At 42.0% G+C, this 17,722-nt stretch overlaps 1 protein-coding gene and 1 long non-coding RNA gene across 11 annotated transcripts in view; both read right to left on the bottom strand.

Annotated features, from left to right (window-relative positions):
* The window catches only part of FARP1 (FERM, ARH/RhoGEF and pleckstrin domain protein 1), a 224,700-nt gene that overhangs the window by 159,309 nt on the left and 47,669 nt on the right, over positions 1–17,722 (bottom strand). The gene's annotated exons all lie outside the window — the stretch shown is intronic.
* LOC310905494 lies at positions 3,495–15,008 on the bottom strand. The gene is made up of 2 exons (XR_014589065.1): positions 13,598–15,008; positions 3,495–9,742 (listed from the first exon to the last, which is right to left on the bottom strand). It is a non-coding gene; the product is annotated as an uncharacterized lncRNA (long non-coding RNA).

The following is a 17,722-nucleotide window of genomic DNA, read 5'->3' on the forward strand; positions in this document are numbered from 1 at the left end:
GAGGCTGCCCCTCAGACACAAGGGATTACACAAGTATTCCTCATGCATATATTAGTCACCAGATAAAAAGCTTTTGTAAAATCAATATACAGAAAGAGAAATCAACAGAACACTTTCTAAAACAGATATTTTCCCAATCCTCTAGCTATGCACGCCCTTATTACTAAAAATGCTGATCCGCATGTATTTAAATTCACTGCCTGCGTAGTCCTTTGCAAACAAACTCTGCAGTTATTTACTAACACTTCAAAAAGTTTTGATTCTAGGCATTTTGTCATCTTGAGAAAGGCAGGCTGTGTTTAAAGACTGCTGCTAACAGTAATACATCATAAATAAATAGTGAATTCCAGTGTAAGTCCTCAAGAGGAAAGCAAGACTAGTTTCAGTGCAACCTCTGGAAAAAAGTGCCCGGTGTATCATCCAAAATCCCTGCTTGGGGATTTCTAACGCTGCTCAGTGTTAAAAAGCACATCAGCAATGTCCAACCAAAGGCTACTTCTTGAACACTACTTCTTGGGGCAGAGAGACAGAGATTTCAGGAGACATTACTGCCCACTCCATGTAGCCACAGTTGCTGTTTGGTTTCCATGCTCCTGCAAGAACGACTGAATATCATCACAGCCAACACCACGGGCACACGTAGAACTGGGGTTAATGTAATACTAAAGAATTTGCCAGTGGAGTTTTTATTTGCCTTTACAGTACTCAGCTTCTCCATTTCTTGCTATGAAATTCTCTCAAACTGTACAAAAACAAGGATTGAGATAAAAAGCCCTTCCATTTTTCACTTTGATTAATCTTCAATTTCAGTGAAATAGAGTAGAGGTGATAATCATTACAGACAGAAGTTGCATGTTAAGCTAGCTTTCTCCTAAAAGGAGCAATCCCGAAGAAAATCAATCGGATAGTTTAAGTGCTTAATATCTAACAGGAGTAAAAATAAATCTTTTTGCTTTCTCTGCTCACTGTAAAATGCAGCTGAAGACCATTTCTTCCTTGAGCCAACGAATTTGAATATTCATGGGAGAAGAAAGACAGATAAAAAGCACAGCCCTGCTGAGTATGAATTTGCAGCTTAGTAACGGACTTTGCAAGTTACCTTACAAATTCTCTTCTCTCTTTCAAAAGAGGTTGTCTAAGATGTTGCCTGGATATTCTGTGACTTTTTATTGTTGGTGAGATTGGACCATAGGACAAAAAAAAACCCCACACTTTATTAGATTTTCATCTTCAGTGAAATTTTAAAATGAGTCAGGTCTAAAAACCGTATATAGCGTGCCTTACTTAGCATACTCTGGTTATTATATGTTGTATAATTATATTCCTTGATCCTTGTCATGCCTGAAATCATAGACAGAAACTAGAGAAATGCAAGCTGCGTTTACAATGCTGTATTTCCCAACTGCATTTACTGAGTTTTCCCATCCTCCAGTTGCATTCTGCTAGCTTTTCACATAGAATTGATAATAAAAAACGTAACCACAACCACCTGGTTACATATTCAAATTAATTCAATGCAGATATAAATAGTCTCAACATAAAAACATGAATCCACAAACTGCTGAGAATTCAGCATCTTAGTTCACTGCTGGGATTAATTTCTTTTCAACAGACGGGTTGTCTAGAGAATACCCGTAATGCAGTAAATGAAAACATGTGTGTTACTGCCAGCAGTGAGAATTCATGACATTGTAACTGATAGATATTCCAAAAACAGAAACGTGGTGGGAAACCAATGGCTTGGCAGTCACTGGAACGGGGAACAAGAATGATAAAGCTAAAGATTCCTGTTTAAGGCCATACTTCCCCCTCACTTGAAATTAACGTTGTTTCATATGGAGCTTAATCTGTGGGATATTTCCAGATAGAAATGCCTCAAGATCAGAAGATCCAGATTTTTGCCCAGCTGAAAAAAATGGACTATGTATGAATTACAGGGGAAAAAAGACTTGCCAGTCCCCTTAGTATACAGAAAAAGTATACACCTCAGTGGTTACAACACAAATATTTGTGTGCATTTTTAAAAACCACAGAAGCAGAGGCAGCCTGAGTATTTTATATCGCCCTGTTCTACGAATATCTGAAAAGAATTGTATTAGAATTTTCTTAATACTTCTAATGGCAAACTATTCAGGTAGAAGGATACAGAATGCTTTACGAACATTTAACTTTGAATAACTTGTCTGACATAAGTTGACAACAGCTGCTAACAGTATCAAATTAGAGAGATAATTTGTCTTGTGATTGCATTTTTGGTTCCCTTCCTTTGTAGGGCATGTAAGTACGCTCTTCATTTCATAAGTCTGTGCATGCACATTTTTGACAGTCACAGTGCACCTGCCATTCAAGAATTTTCATCTGTAAATGCCATCAGGTACCAAAGTGGAACAGAAGAATCCGACTACAGACTGAGAATGCAAAACAGCACGTTAGCTGCTGATGCCAGCTATATTTCTGCTTGCATTCAAAACAGCAACTACTGACTGTTTTAGTACTTCAAGGTTAATATGTCAGTAATAATCAATGTAGTTACCAATCCGGCATTTCTGACTTATTAAAACCATTACTCAGAGTGTTTGCAACAAAAATCTTTGAGCTGGGCAACTTCGGGCTCTTGGAATAGAATTTCTGTAGTGAAGAGGCACTTACATTCCTGCATAGCACTTTGTTCTTGCTAGCTGGGAAAAAGAGAAAGTAAAAAAAAGTCAGCATTGAAGGCACATTAAACAGAGTGGGTCTGAGTAAATGTTATGAGTCAGAGACAGTTTATTGAATAAAAGCATCCCAAACAAAGGGCACATGAGATAAACCCACGCTTAGTATGGATCTAGGGGACAAAGTACTACCTGAGCCTAAATATGTATTTATCAGATGGTTTTGCAGATTATGAAGCTCATCCCGTGGGATTACAGTGCTTCCAGATATCTTTAACTGTTAGAAATGAATGTAAACACTTAATCTTTTGCAGGGAACAGTGCTGAAATATCCATAATTTCTCATATTAAAGAAAATGGTTATTTTGTGATTACTGTACTCAGCTGAGCCCCAAGGAACTACTAATAAAAAAAATCTGGTATAAAAATCTGTCACCATTTCAAATCATATCCATTAGTCTCTTTTCTTTTGCAAAGGGTGAACGCAAGTAATGAGAGAACAATTCCCTCTTCCCTGTATGGATTACAAATCTGAAAATTAAGCAGGAACTTTCTATCCCCATCCACAGCTGCTGTGCCTAGCATCACAAGTCAGCATAGTTCAGGAGTTTTACGGTATGCTTCACTGCTAACTCAAAATGCAAATAACCATTTTCAACACTAACACTTAAGTGTTGAAAAGCATTTTGTAAAACTGATGTTTTATAATAGCATGAACAACGAAAGCTGTGCCTGTCCAACCATCTTCCAAGCAGTTTAAAAATGCAAAATCTCACAACGCGTTAATTTCTCCAATGACTTACACTGAGTCCTGTAACAAAATCTTCTTTCCTGGTTTCCTTTTTTTTTTTTAATTGTTTGCTTGTTTATTTTTGTAATGCCACATTCTCAAAAATAAGTCATCGCTTAAAATAAAATCTGAAGGACACCAATAGGTGTGCAAGTCCATAAAGATTTCTGGTGGTAATTCTGCTTTGTTTCAAACAGCGTGTGGCATTCAGCCCACTTAGCTCTACACAGGAACTGGCTCAAGTGTCAAAGGTTCCTATCCAGTTGATGACAGGTACCTTTGAAGCCTTCCTGATAAAAGACCCTGATCTCCCAATTTACCTGTATCTTTATGTTCCACATGCAGCAGGAGCTGAAATGCAGTTTCATCCCTCAGCTCTCGGCTCGCAGGAGTGGGTTGTCAACTCCTGAGAATTCACTGGCGGAGTAATAAAAGTAACCTAATGCATTCAGTGAGATTTCCTTTCCAGCACGACAGCCCTCGTGCCATGAAGTGGTAGTGCATACACGGGGCCCTGCAGAGCAATTGTCGCTACAGCCATCAATGATCTGGAAATTTGTAAATTCCTAAAAGTGTGCGGCTCCATCTCTCTGGAAGGAGCAGATCATCACTGCAGGAATCTTAAACCATAGTCTTGCACAGATCCTCCTCTAGAAATACTGCTTCTCCTCGTATTTCCATATATCTAACAACAGGCTTTCCTGTGTCAGGATGTTCGCTTTACTTGGATTGCATGAAAAAGCCTGGAAGATGGTATAGGACAGCAGCTACCCCCACAGAGCTGGTCAGCTCTGTGAAGTCAGCCATAGCTACACTGGATGCAAGAAAATGGATAAATGGATGTAATTAAATTGGAAAACATTATATAAAGCAATTTTGCCACAGCTTTAAAGCACAAGCATTGCCATTGCCAAGGATGCCATTCAGAATATTATTTTGCTTGTTAGCAATGTCTATAAATACCTGAAGGGAGAGTGCAAAGAAGAGGGAGACAGGCTCATTTTGTGGTGCCCAGTGCCAGGACCAGAGGCCCTGGGCACCAACTGGCACCCAGGAGGCTCCCTCTGAGCACCAGGCAGCACTTCTGTGCTGTGCGGGTGTCGGAGCCCTGGCACAGGTTGCCCTGAGAGGCTGTGGGGTCTCCTACTTGGAGGCCTTCAAAAGCCACCTGGACATGGCCCTGGGCAGCCTGCTCTGGTGGCCCTGCTGGAGCAGGGCTTGGACCAGATGGCCTCCAGAGGTGCCTTCCAGCCTCAGCCACCCTGTGTTCCTATAATATTATATACTAATATGTACATGGTCTCTCACTCTCTCTTTAAATGGTATATTTACATAGCGCTATTGTTTGATTGCTATAAAATCTAGCTTTTTTTTTTGCTCAGTGATCTGGAATTTGAAACAGATTACTACACTGCAGGAGAGAAATGAGATATTTTAATAATCACCAGGTTTGTTTTGCTTATTAAATGATTTTTTTAACCCAGCTCGCAGAGCTAGATTTGTTGCAGAAGTCTATAGCAGAGCTAGCTTGCCCTCAGAAACAAGCAACCATTTTAGTTCCTGTACCCAGTGACCAGCGTTCCCTGAGGTTTGTGAATTCCTCTGCTCCCATGCAAAAAGGGACAAACCAGGCCAAGATTTTCCCTCTGCTCTTGAGCTTTTCCCATGTGGCTAGCAAGAGTTTGAGACGAACTGACAATGCATTCCTGCTTTGTTTCAAGTAGCTGCCCTGTTGTGAGAAAGTGCTGCTGCACAAAAGAACAGGCGGAACTGGGATTCCAGCTTAATTTCCTTTTTCAGCTGGAGACATTAGGAGTCTGACAACACACACAGTAAAAAACAGGAGAAAGATGTTTTAAGTGCTCTCACCATTTGGATCAGATGTAAAAATAAGCAATTAAAGCTGCTTATTTTCTTCCTCCAAATGATGCTAGAGGTAATATTTTTTAATGTCAACCTCTCGCCTTCGTATATGAATCCTAAATCAATGACAAATTCTTTAAAATGCTATTCTTATCACATATTGCATACAGATTACTCAGTATCAAAATAGCTGGTCAGATTTTGTAATTAAAAAAAAAAACACCTCTAGCTTTCCTGCTTTATTGGAAGAAAAACTGAAAAAATAGCCACAAATTATAAAAAACTGAATATACAATTGATATCCTGCCTAACAGGACAGCAAGCTCTTTATGATGCAGTACCTGCTTCTGAGAGAGCTGAATGCGAGTGTTTTGAATATCCTCTCTGCCACCACAGATGTTTTCCTACAGCTGGGGTTTCAACCTTTTCTTTTATGTTAACATGAGATTAGCACTGCTGCGTATTCCTCCTTCCCCCCTTTTTCACACATACATGGCTTTGAAGCCTCAAGCAGTTGCGAGTCTGAAAACAAGGGCCGAAATTCCTTCAACTTGCTAAGAGAAACCTGAGCTGTATTCTTTGCCTCTTTTCTAAGCAACTGAAAAAGCACCATAAATTCCCAGCCCGCCTCTCAACCTTTGCCCACGGAGCTCCACCAGTAGCTGACGCAGGTCTGCAAGCTGCAAAATGAATTTGCAAGCAGAGAAGACACGGTATGCTTGACCCAATCAGTTACTTTCAGCATCTCAGCTAGTAGCCACGTTATACACGAGGTATTTCTATATTTTTAAATGCTTCCATTGTGGCTGTGCTTGCTCCTAATTAAGGTCAAGGAAAACCAGACTTCAGATGGATGCACAAAAGGCTCCCCCACCTCCGTATACAGTTCTGCTATTTTGAGGCAGGTTGGTTATTTGCATCTAACACTGTCAGATGATCTTTAATCTTGTCAGGTAGACAAACAGCAGCTAAGGTAGCGCTAAAAACAGCACCCGTTATACCAACCTGTAATCTTAAACCAGTGCTGTAACCAGTTCACGTAGGGGTCAGAAATAATATTTTAATTAACGTTTGATTCACTGTGAATGAGCAGACAAATATCAGAGCTTACTTCAAGCCTGCTTGCCAGCTTGGAAAGGGAGAGTAAACTGATAGCAGCATTCAAGTGTGTTTTTTTTTTCTCCCCAACTCTTCCCAATAGGTCATTAAAAAAAAAAAAAAGGAAAAAAAGGGAAAGCAATTCACAGCAGTACTTCCTACCTTTTGAAAGATCAACACAGACCACACAGATATTTAGTCATCTTCATATAATTGGAGACCTGGTTTTTGGACATGGAGGTTCGGTATGACTATGTATTCAAGTAACAGTAACTGTGTGGTGACTGAGCACTGGAACTGTTTGCCCGGATTAGTTGGGTTGGGTTCAAAAGGCATCTGGATGTAGTCCTGGGTGACCTGCTCTAGGTGGCCCTGCTTGAGCAGTGGGGTGTGACAAGATGACCTCCAGAGGTTCCTTCCAACCTCAACCATTCTGGGAATCTGTGATTGTCTGAATACATAATATGTGTAACGGTTGAAACTCCATGGCATACGTGTTTCAAATACCTTTTGAGTACCCAAAACTCCATCATCAAAAATCCATAGAGGCCTTAACACTTATCTTTAACATCATCTTTACCTTCAGGACTTGTGATAAACCTGGGAGAAGGTCTGTTCCAAAAAACAGCAGAGGTCACTGAACAGCATCTGCAAACACAGAACCCAGATCTGGTTTGTCCTCTGAGTATAAGCTAGCAAGATTCCTTCGCTGCATTGCTGAAAACTTCTCTTGGACTGCCAACTTCAGTGCTTAAACGAGGGGCTTCGCTTTATCAGTCAATGGAGCACCCACACAGCGTTGCTTGGGACAGTCCATCCAAGGAAGCACACCGGGAAGAACGGGCTGTAAACAATGACCTAAGGCTTGGTTTGGTTCAAACACTTGTAGTTCAGCACGTTTGCTCATCCACCCCCCAAGCACATCTATTTCTGCACTAATTGGTTGTGGAGAAAAAATCCCTTAAAGCTGTCTTCACCTGCTTGCTTTTTCGAAACGGATGACGAACTGGATAGTACCTCATGTTGCTTCAAAATTTGGCATAATGAAAGGGTGAGCACTGTTCTAATGCTCCCTCTTCGCCGGGCTTGCCAATTATAATGTGAATTTCCTTCTTTTCAATTATCATTCTTGGTAGCCCACGCTGACATCTGGGCTTGAAGTGTGCTCACCAGGGGAAGAAAGGATAGTAGAAGAATATCCAAACTCTAGATCTCGCAGAACTGTCACATCGCCATTTTACGCAGCGAGACACCACCACTCTGCGTGCCGTCTCAAGCAAGACAAATACTGGTGTAGGTATTTGATTTGCAACCTTTCAGCAAGGAGATTCTTAACCTATCCCAAAGCATGGAGGCTTTTGGGTGGTAATTACCCGTATTAAAGTCAGCCCTTTACCACCTTCCAGCTGGTGGCCTGGGCAGACTTGAAAAGTGTGCTTTCTCCTTTATTTTTCTGGTTAAGGGCCCACCTACTTAAAATACTGCATGAGTCTGCATCTTCCCTTTCTCCCTGCAAGCTCGGCAGGCGCTCTGCCAGCTCCTCCTTTTCGGCTGCGAGGGAGAATAAGAACATCCTGCTGCAGCAGCCAGCTGGCTACCTTCTCCTGTCAGGGACTTAATATACTTCCATAAAGTATTCAGCTGTTGCTGGATGAGAGACAGAGTGCTCTACAGTGCCTTCCTCAAACAGTCCTCTTTCTTTACTAGCACAGACTAAATGGATGAAAGAACCATATGCAAAGGAGCAGGAATGAGGATACTAACACAGCCTTCATTCTTTGGGTAATCAAAAGTCACCTAATTCATCTTAACCTTCAAGCTAAACATTTTCTATTCGGGACAAAGGCTCACGTGACAGAAGTTCATGCAAACTTGAAAAACTTTCATGCTACTTACAAACTTTTATTGACTCCTCTCAAACTTAGCTCAAGCTTGGCTCAATAAAAGCTTTCTTGTACCAAAGAGGAAAATGTTTCCACTCTCTTAAAATGAACGCAAGAAAACCCGAACGCTTCCAATTTTGTTTTAAACATGAACATTCCCTTTCGATGTCTCTATCTCAAACTGCATCACTGAGAAACTGAAAATGAAAGAACAGAAGAATAAGCAGGACTGGCCTCACCAATGCTTACTTGATCTTTTCCATGAATCACAAATCATGGACTGGAATTTCTGTTGCCAAATCAGCAAGAAACTTATCTTTCTGGTAATTTGGTCATCTCAACCAGATGCTGGGAAACTTGCTCCAGCTGCTCTTGCCTCTCTTCTGGGCTCTCCTGGAGAAGGCAGCCTGTCCTGCGGGAATCAGCCAGCCCTCTCCTTTCCAAGGGTCAGCACTTGCTGCAAGCAATACTTGGCATCATACATGTGGCAGCTCTTTCCTGGGCAGCCAGCAGGAGGCTAAAACAGGAGCAGGAGTCTAGAAAACAAGAAACTGAACCCCAAAATGGGCAAAAGGGGCTCAGAGAGCCATAGGGCTCCAGCATGAAAAGTGGAGCAGCAGAGAGAGACAGGGTGGAGATGTGAAGCCACGCAGCAGACAAACTCCCATGTGCTGACAAGAGAAAACATTGAACCACCTCTCAGACAAATGGGTTCAAAAACAAAATAAACCCAAACCACAGTTGTTTTTTCAAAAGCCTGGGCTTCTTTTTAAACTTCTGCAGCTTGCAATGTTCAGAAGTGCAGAGCTGGATTAGGCTCATTTGCAGCACTTTAGTGGTAAATTTGTCACTTAGTTTTAGTTTAGAAAGTCAAGCATCCATTGTTCCAGGGTACCTGTAACTGCCTGTGCTGGCTTGGTTATTTTATGTATTTTTACTGAATTTATTTTCTTCACTGCTGTATACTTTAAAACATTGTAATTTGTATTCAGTATGTTGTTGAAAAGATCTTTCTTCTGATATCTACATTGAACCCACCAAAAATAAAACCAGACAACCGTTCGCTTTCTGCCAGCACACAGAACAGGGACAGAAGGGCACGGAAAGTTTTGCTATGGCTGCTGCACATTCAACTTTATAGCTGTATAAACAACTGTGCCTTAGCAGTATCTTAGCTACAGCTTTTAGTTCCAATTAATCATATTAACGTAGCAGACTTGAAATTAGCAGTAATTTTTAAGAGCCACATCATTAACTCTCTGCTATGCGTAAGCATCTGATAGGAGGCAATTAAACACCGAGGAGGGAGGGAGGGAAGGAGGGATCCTGTCTCCAGCTCTGCCACTGACTCTGCTGTACAGTCACTGCTGGTTTGGAGAGCTGCTTCTTTATGTGACTGTGTCATGCTGTGATGTTTAAGGCACGAATGCATCAGACCACCAGCGCGTCAAGTACTGGAAAAAAAAAAAAGTAATAAATCTGGAAAGTTACACTTGTATACAAGGCCAGCACAGTTCTCCCTCCCTTCTTTTAATTTCGTTTGTTTCGTTTTTGTTTTAATTTCGTTTTGCAAACTTGTACGTTTGCATCTTCAGAAGCCCTATTTTCCCAGCTTTCCCCCCATTCTTCCATCACCCTTTTGCATGCAGTCACGAAAGCAGATCTGCTCCCAATAATGAGACCCCTCTTCTTCACCCAGCGCTTTGCTCCAGCCAGTGACTGAAGAAACTGTAATTCACTAAAACATAAACATTTCCAATAATAACTGCGTCATTTTTGTGAAGTAATTTAAATAGAATAGCTCAGACCTTACAAAGCAGAGATTAAGGAAACAATTGCTAAAAATAACAGATCAATTTAGAGCAGGTAAAACAAAGCGCTTCTTTACACGAGTAGCAGCAAACTGCTTGAACTTGCTGCTGCATAAGACCGTGGAGGTCAGAAGTATCAGCAGGTTCAGAAGGGATTGGGGATGCTGGGGAATGAGGAGGGAAAGGCAGGGGGGCCCACCCACATGCCAGTGTGGGAGACAGAATATTATTAAGCCAGAGGGACAAGCAGCCTTACTCAGTAGGGTGTTTATGTTTCTACACAATGATTTTTCTGCAGAATGATTACGGAATGGACAAGGTACACAACAAGAACATAAGAAGAAAATGAAGCCAATAAGTTTGCTACCTTGCTTGCCAGAAGAGATGCCACATCTTCAGCCATATTCCAGGGCTATGCTTGCAGTTCTAACTAGAAGAGGGTGAGGGAGCAGCCCCAGCCCCAAAGGCTGGAAACGCACCTCCTGACTTGAAGCCCAGGACAAGTCCCCACTCAAAACCAGATTTATCTCGGACAACTCTCACTCTAACAGCCTAGAACACATCTGGATACCCAGCTAACAACTAAGGAGTGTGCAAACACATGGGCCCAGTGGCAAGCTCACTGCCTGGTCCTAGCTACAGGTACGGGAACGCAAAAGAAACCAGCTCCTGGACTGAAACCTGAAAGCAAAGGCAAAAGCACTCCCTCTACAGAGAGGGCTCCACTCCTTGCCACAGTGATCCTCAGGGTCAAAATACAGCGTATGACTGTGAGCAATGAAGAAGAAGAAGAAAAATTACTTTACACATTGGAGAAAAACGCCCATACACTTGACCAAGGACTTCACGTGCTAGAGCAGTGGTTTTCAGCCCCTGGCAACCATCACCCATGGACCCAGGAAGTCGAGGACCGTTTCCAGAAGTTCATTGATACGGTATCGCCTTCTGCATGTGTGACCTTTCCAAAGGAATTTGCAGCACCACTGCACAGCCTTTCGGGGCCTTCAAGTGTCCCCAGATGAAAACAAAAGGTAATGGGTAACTTCTATCATTCTACGATTCTGTTCACCTGGTTAATCTCAATGTGAGGATCTGATGGCCAAAAAGGAATTGAATTACCTCTGAGTGGAGCTAAGATGTCTGTGGGAGAGGGGTATAAGTTATTTATCTGCTGGAATAATTACAATTTACAGACAAACTAGCCAGGCATGCCCAAAATGAGCATCTCTTGTTAAAATAACGTTCTCATTTGAAATGAAAAATGTAAATGTTAACATGTAAGCCATCAACAGATGCAAAAGTATTAGGTTCTGTTAAGTAATGTAATCTTTTTGTGCTACTTTAGTGTCAAGCTGACAAGCTCCATTTCAACCAAATTTTCAGTTTTCAAGTAATGAAGAGGCAGTGGCCAGTGAATTATTGAACTTCTTAGCTGCAGGAGTTAACTTGCAGTTTAATGCTCAGTAAAATATTAACATGATGGCTGAAACTCAAGATCTTTTTTTTTCTTCCCCTACAACATCCTACATAAAAGCAGCTCAGAGTGAAAAAAAAAAATCAAAACATACAACCACTTAGTTCTGAAGAAAGCCCTTTGTGCCAAACATATTCATCTACTATAATTTTGCCATTTTCAACTTTTCTCTACTCTAACTCCAGCCTTTTCAAAATGATTTTTACAGGTTCAAAAGCATCATGTATGCGCTTGATTGCCAAATATTTCGTGGGACATGCAACGAAACCTTTTGAGTCCATATTCCAAGAGATCTCTGACTTTGAAATACACCCTTCTCATTTTCAGAATGACACCACGTTTCTGTTTGAAACACTGCTGTATCTGCACAGGAAATAAGTCACCTCAGCAAAACTAACGGCAGCAGTGTTAACTGACCCCTCAAAGGATTGTTCCCTCAGCCCAAGAAAATGCTGAACTGTTTCCTCCCTAACCTTTAGCCACTTCTCCTGGCTAAGTTCTGTAGACGTGATCTTCCCTGTAACGAAACGTAGGCAGCACAGATCTGAAATGCTCTGCAGAGAAGTGACCTTTCCACTGAAAGGCATATACCTCTTCAAAGTTGTTTATTTCACGGAACGGCTACAAAAAGAAATAACAATGGCTCGACTCAGCTTACGTTACGTGAAGCAACAAGGTTACCCTCTCCTAATTCTGTTTCTCTATAAGCAATCCCATTTGATTTGGTATAAAAAGTTCTCAAAACCTAGCTGTTGAACGCAGAAGGATTTCACGAGATTTTCAGGGTTTTTTTTTTGTTGATTTTTTAAAAGCAGCTGCATGTATGAAGTCTCCCCTGTTCACAAAGTCTGCAGCTTGATGTTTCTACCTTGCTCTTCTTCAGACTGCCAAAAAGATGAAGTTGAACATGTGGTGACACAACCAGCCATTCCAACCGGCCTCTTTCCACTTGAATTTTATTTTTAGAAGCTTCCCTGGTATTTGAAAGCACACAGACACAAAGTAATTCTTTGACATGAAGTAAAAAATTAAAAAGAAAAGCCGAAGGGTTTGATGAACTCTAGAAAAGAAGCAAGCTTATGACACATCTCATTTATACAATGAGTATTGCCTCATGTGAAGGGTTCGATGAACTCTAGAAAAGAAGCAAGCTTATGACACGTCTCGTTTAGAAAATGAGTACTACCTCATTTCTTTTATTAGCACACAGGTATAGCCTTAAATGTAAGTTTGCCATATAGAAACCCAAAGCTTTCTACCTCTGGGTTTCCAGTCACAGAGTTAACAATGACATCTTCTACTGTTAAGTCTGAACTTCAATTAAGTCTCTCAAAGAAAAATAAAATGCTAAAACACTCCTGAATCCTAAGTTAGTGTTTCTGAAATGTTGTTGTATGGACCTTGAACAATCTGCTCATAGCTCACCCTGCCTTCAGCTAAAGGGTTGGACCTTCCTCCAGAGGCCTGTCCTAGCCTGGACGCTCTCAATGAGCATTCAGGTGCTTCAGTGAAAAGTATGTTCTTTTGCCAATGACCAGGGTTTGTTCTTAGATGCAAAGCTGTTTCTGAACTAGCTGTTTCTAGAACATCTAGGAGCAGACAGCACTGAGCTAGTTTTATTTCAGGTTGCAGAAAGAATCAGTGTGAATTTGACACCAGGATTCACTGGGATTCACTTGACACTTGACTAGGATTCACTTGACTAGGATTCACTTGGCAAAGTTCTTCTATATTCCTGTAAAAAAAAAATTTAACTCAAGCTTGACAAATCATTTTCTTTCATGTAGGTTTACATGTATTTACTTGCTTAATTCTGCTAAATTCCTTTTATTTCTATTCTGTTCACCAAAATAGTGGTATCTGAAATTAATTCCAACAGGCAACATTCCCTGAGGAGACCCTGGATCCTATAATCTCATAATGTAACCTAGCATATTTCCAGTTACTCCTGTCAACCCAAGACAGCGTACAGTGGCTGATGTTTATCCACGCCAGTAATCAGAAAGGGAAGGTGTTCCACTAACTTCGTTATCCCAGATCCAGCATCGGCTGTTCTGTTAAAATGCACCGCTTGTAGAAGACCCGAAAGAGATCCCTGCAACAAAGTATTATGAAGAGATACACAGTTTGTCCATTTAGAAAAATAAAACAAAGCAATACATTTTTCTATCTTCTAAGAAAAGATGAAACCAAAAGGCTTAGATGTGGGTTAGATGAGATGGGGGTTAGATGACAGAAGAGAATAAAACTAAGCATCATAAAACTATGCAGTGAAGCACTGAAACGTGAAAAGTCCTTTAAGAACAAAGATGTCCCCCTCTGTGCATGAAGAACAAGCTTCTGAATACCATGCAACATCTACACACAAATACCATCTACTAAATGAAGATTATTACAAATAAATTCAGTGAGAACCATACGAAGATATTACAGTATGGGAACAGGCCCACAAATATAAAAGCAAGGCAAACTGAAGATAAAAAGAAGAAAGGACTCCAGGATCAATTGGAAAGCTAGGTGACAAGGTAACAGCGAAAGAAACAAGGAGAAAAACTGCCTGCTGCTGTGCACTGCAGGAATATTTGCATCTGCCAACAGGCCATCAAAAAGCAAATTGGCACTAAGTCATAACTCACCATTTGCTATTTATATTCTGGCAGCATTATGTTTGTGCAATTTCTATCAGTCAAAGCCTCCTTTTTGGGGGTGGGGATAAGAAAGAGAGATATCGTAATCTACTTCTGCTATTGCTGTTTGTATTTGCTGAGTTATCTTGCGCTTGATGTGCGCCTCATGCACCACTTTTTATTCAAAAATTGACATATTTATCCAAGAGCAATTTTAACACGCTAGCCTTATTCAAATAGGTACAAAGACTTTGGCAGACACTTCCAGCCATGCATTTTATGTGATTTATGCATTGTCACGTAAAAGGCAACGTTTAATTGTGTGTGCGTACTGTAATCACAGCCCTGCCAGGGCACCCTGTTGGAGCAACAGAGACAAGTTTGCAGTTATTGCTAAGTCCTCTGAAGGCTGTTAAACCTGGGAGTTAAAGGTGGAGACCCTTTACAGAGTGCCCAGGTGCAACAACAGAGAGATACTGTTTTAATTACTTCATCCTCGTTACAGTTTTTTAGCTGGTCCAATTTCACTTCAAAACCACAAATTAACTTGGGTAAATGCTGGATAGATCATCTCACACACTTTGGGTATGGATGAGCATTTGACGTTACAGAAAGGGTTCCTAGTACTACACTGCAGATACAGCGTTTAAAGGTGATGGGCACTTGTTCCCCTGTACAGCCCAGCACATGACTTGAAGAACCAACATCCTGACACTGCGCCAAGGAAGGAGATCATCGTCAGACTGAAGGCTGTTGAAGACCTACAAGGAGATATGCCCAGGGCTCCAGAATCTTTCTGCAATGCTATCTCCTGTTAGTCTGAAGAGTATATAGTAAGGAATTCAACCAGCAGTTGCAAAGGAGCTGCGGAGAGACAACGAGCACAAGGAGGATAAGCTATAAAAGATACGTTTTAGTGTCAAGCAAGGAAGCACGAATATGCAAACCAATATAAAGTCACATTCTTATGCATTATAATGGTCAGAGGAGTTCCTTGTTCTCGCTTCCACTTCCGCAGCTCTGTACTTCTACAGCAGCTTCACTCAAATCTGAACCACTGCTAATACGCTCTGTTGTACTTACACTGTCACCTACCTGATCTTGTAGCAAGCTGGTTGTTCCAGCTAAGCTGGGGAAATCAAAGCTTTTTATGCAGGGCTGGCCCCATGAGCTGCCTTGCCACAGGGCCAGGGGAGCATCCCTGCCAGGGCAGCAGGGGGGCTTGCCAGTGCCACCTCCGGTGGCTGCTAAGGCTGTGGCTCCATCAGCTCAGCAGCACAGGCACCCCACAGAAGCAGGCAGGAAGAGAGGGCTTGTGCCAGATTTGAGTTTTAAGGAACAAAAAAGCACAGATGACAACCCCCGATGAACATATCGAGATGAATCCCAATGCAAAAAGAAAATCCCAAGCTAAAAGGCAAAGCAAGATTGGATGCAGGAAAAGGAACCAACAGCAGACAAATAAACCTGGAGAGAGGCACTTCAACAGCTTGTGTTATCAGCAGGCAAAAATTGTTAACACACGACCATATTCAACAGACAATGCACTGAAAGGGAAATGAATGGGCAATTTATACAATTTTGCTCTTCTTTTATCCTGTACTGCTTAAGCCTTTGTTTACATGGATAGCTTTCCATTCTGTTCAAAATAATGGAAGAAAGCAACTGCAAAAGGATTCCGTGATAAAGGTTCCTCCATCTCTCAAACAGATGAGAGAATAAGTTACAGGGAAATATGCTTTTACCTGAAATTTAAGTTCCTGAAATTCACAGTGCTCTGAATGGCCATTCATCACGCTGTGTGATATAATCACATACCAGTAATGCTTTGCATCTGAGCCCAATTTCCCTGATCTTCTGCTCAAGCTTTAGTGCGGGAGCGTAAGCCAGGAGTGCACTGAAATGCCTAAAGTCTGCCATGAGATTGTGCTCTTGCAAAGCAGCACACTTATGCTGCAGTTCTTTAGCTGCAGACAACACACTTATTTAAACAATCACTCTCCAGGTAGAGGAGGAAGGCAGCTATTTTCTCCCAAATGCTTATCTTGCTCATCTGTTATGCCCCTCCGGAGCATATGGCCAGAAGCAAAGACAACTGCTTTTCATACAGAGCTTAAGGAAAATAACCTAAGCTTGACCACCCTGTGCTGGCAAAGAACAGGCTTAAGTAAATTAATCATGGCATGCGTGTGCACCACAGCACTAATGAACTGCTCCTCCAAAGCATGCTTTCCTTCGCGGCTTCCCTGTAACAATTAGGAGAGAGAAAAGCAGCACTATTGCAGTTATAATTTGCTCCCCCAGCACATCTGAGCCAGCCAGCATAGCTTGCCAGCTATGGGGTGCAGGGAAGACTCACTTACCACCTCACATGGATGGGGAGTAAAAGGAAACAAAGGAATTTGTGCAACAAGTTAGGTGCCTAGATGATAAATGAAGGCTAAGCCATTGCCCTGTGCTCCCCTTACAGGGATATACAAGCAGCTCCAGAGAGCAATTAATCTCATCCTAAAATACAAATCCGAGACAGGCATGATGAACAGTCTGTTGAAGGTACCATGTTTTTACCCTTAACTACAAATGGAAGAGCGATTAGTTGAGACTGACATCTAGTTTTAAAAACCTTTAAAGCCAGAAGAGATGACTCTGGCTCTCAGGCGGGAGGAAGGAAGCAGACAACAGTCCAGCTCCCCTCCTTCCTCTGACCCAAGTCAGAACATCCCCCCCATGATCGTGAAGGAGGAAATGCACTGAATCTCCACTTTTCCCACTGATTACCCACTCACCCACACACGTGCTCCTGAAGAAGAGGAAGGGTGCAGACGTTGAGCTGCTCGCGGGACGGCCGCCGCCTCCAAGCCGGGTGGCCCAGGGGAGCAGCCTGCAGCTGGGCCGGGAGCCCACGCTCCCCACGCAGAGCATCGCACCAGCACCCCGCAAACCAACCCACAGCAACAGATGTGGTCTGTGTTTGGGACCAGATGTGCTTGGAAGTGCTCCCGTGCTGCCTCCCGGGCCAGGCTGCCCGCGCCCCTGCCAGCACCACGCTCTGCCTTGGGATGGAGCGAACACAACACGGCGAGTCGGCTGAACCCAGGGGCAAAGGCATCAGAGAAGCCTTCCCTGACTATGCCGAGGTTAATTCGTTCAAGGCAATTACATTCATTTCCCAGTCATCTCCAAATACATCAATCCAGCCTGAAAAGGCGCTGGATCTGTTGGCAATTATATTATATTCTCACTCGTTCTGTCCATTCTATAGAACACTGTAATAAAACAAAACCAAAACAAAGCAAAAAAAAAAACCACCAAAACCCAGCAGTTTAAACAGCCTGCTGCCTTGGGTTACAGAATTTTGCTTTTGGATCCTTTTCTCTTCCATTTTGAAAAGCACATAAATTATTAACAACAGTAGCCAAAATTTCCAGCCTTTCACCAAGGACGTTCTAATCATCTGTCAGCAAAAATCAGAGTTTATTGGGTATCTACTAATACTGGGTATCTCCTAATACTCTTCTGCTG

The sequence above is a fragment of the Anser anser genome (genome assembly GCF_964211835.1).
Source record: "Anser anser genome assembly, chromosome: 1".
In the NCBI taxonomy this organism is placed as follows: Eukaryota; Metazoa; Chordata; class Aves; order Anseriformes; family Anatidae; genus Anser; species Anser anser.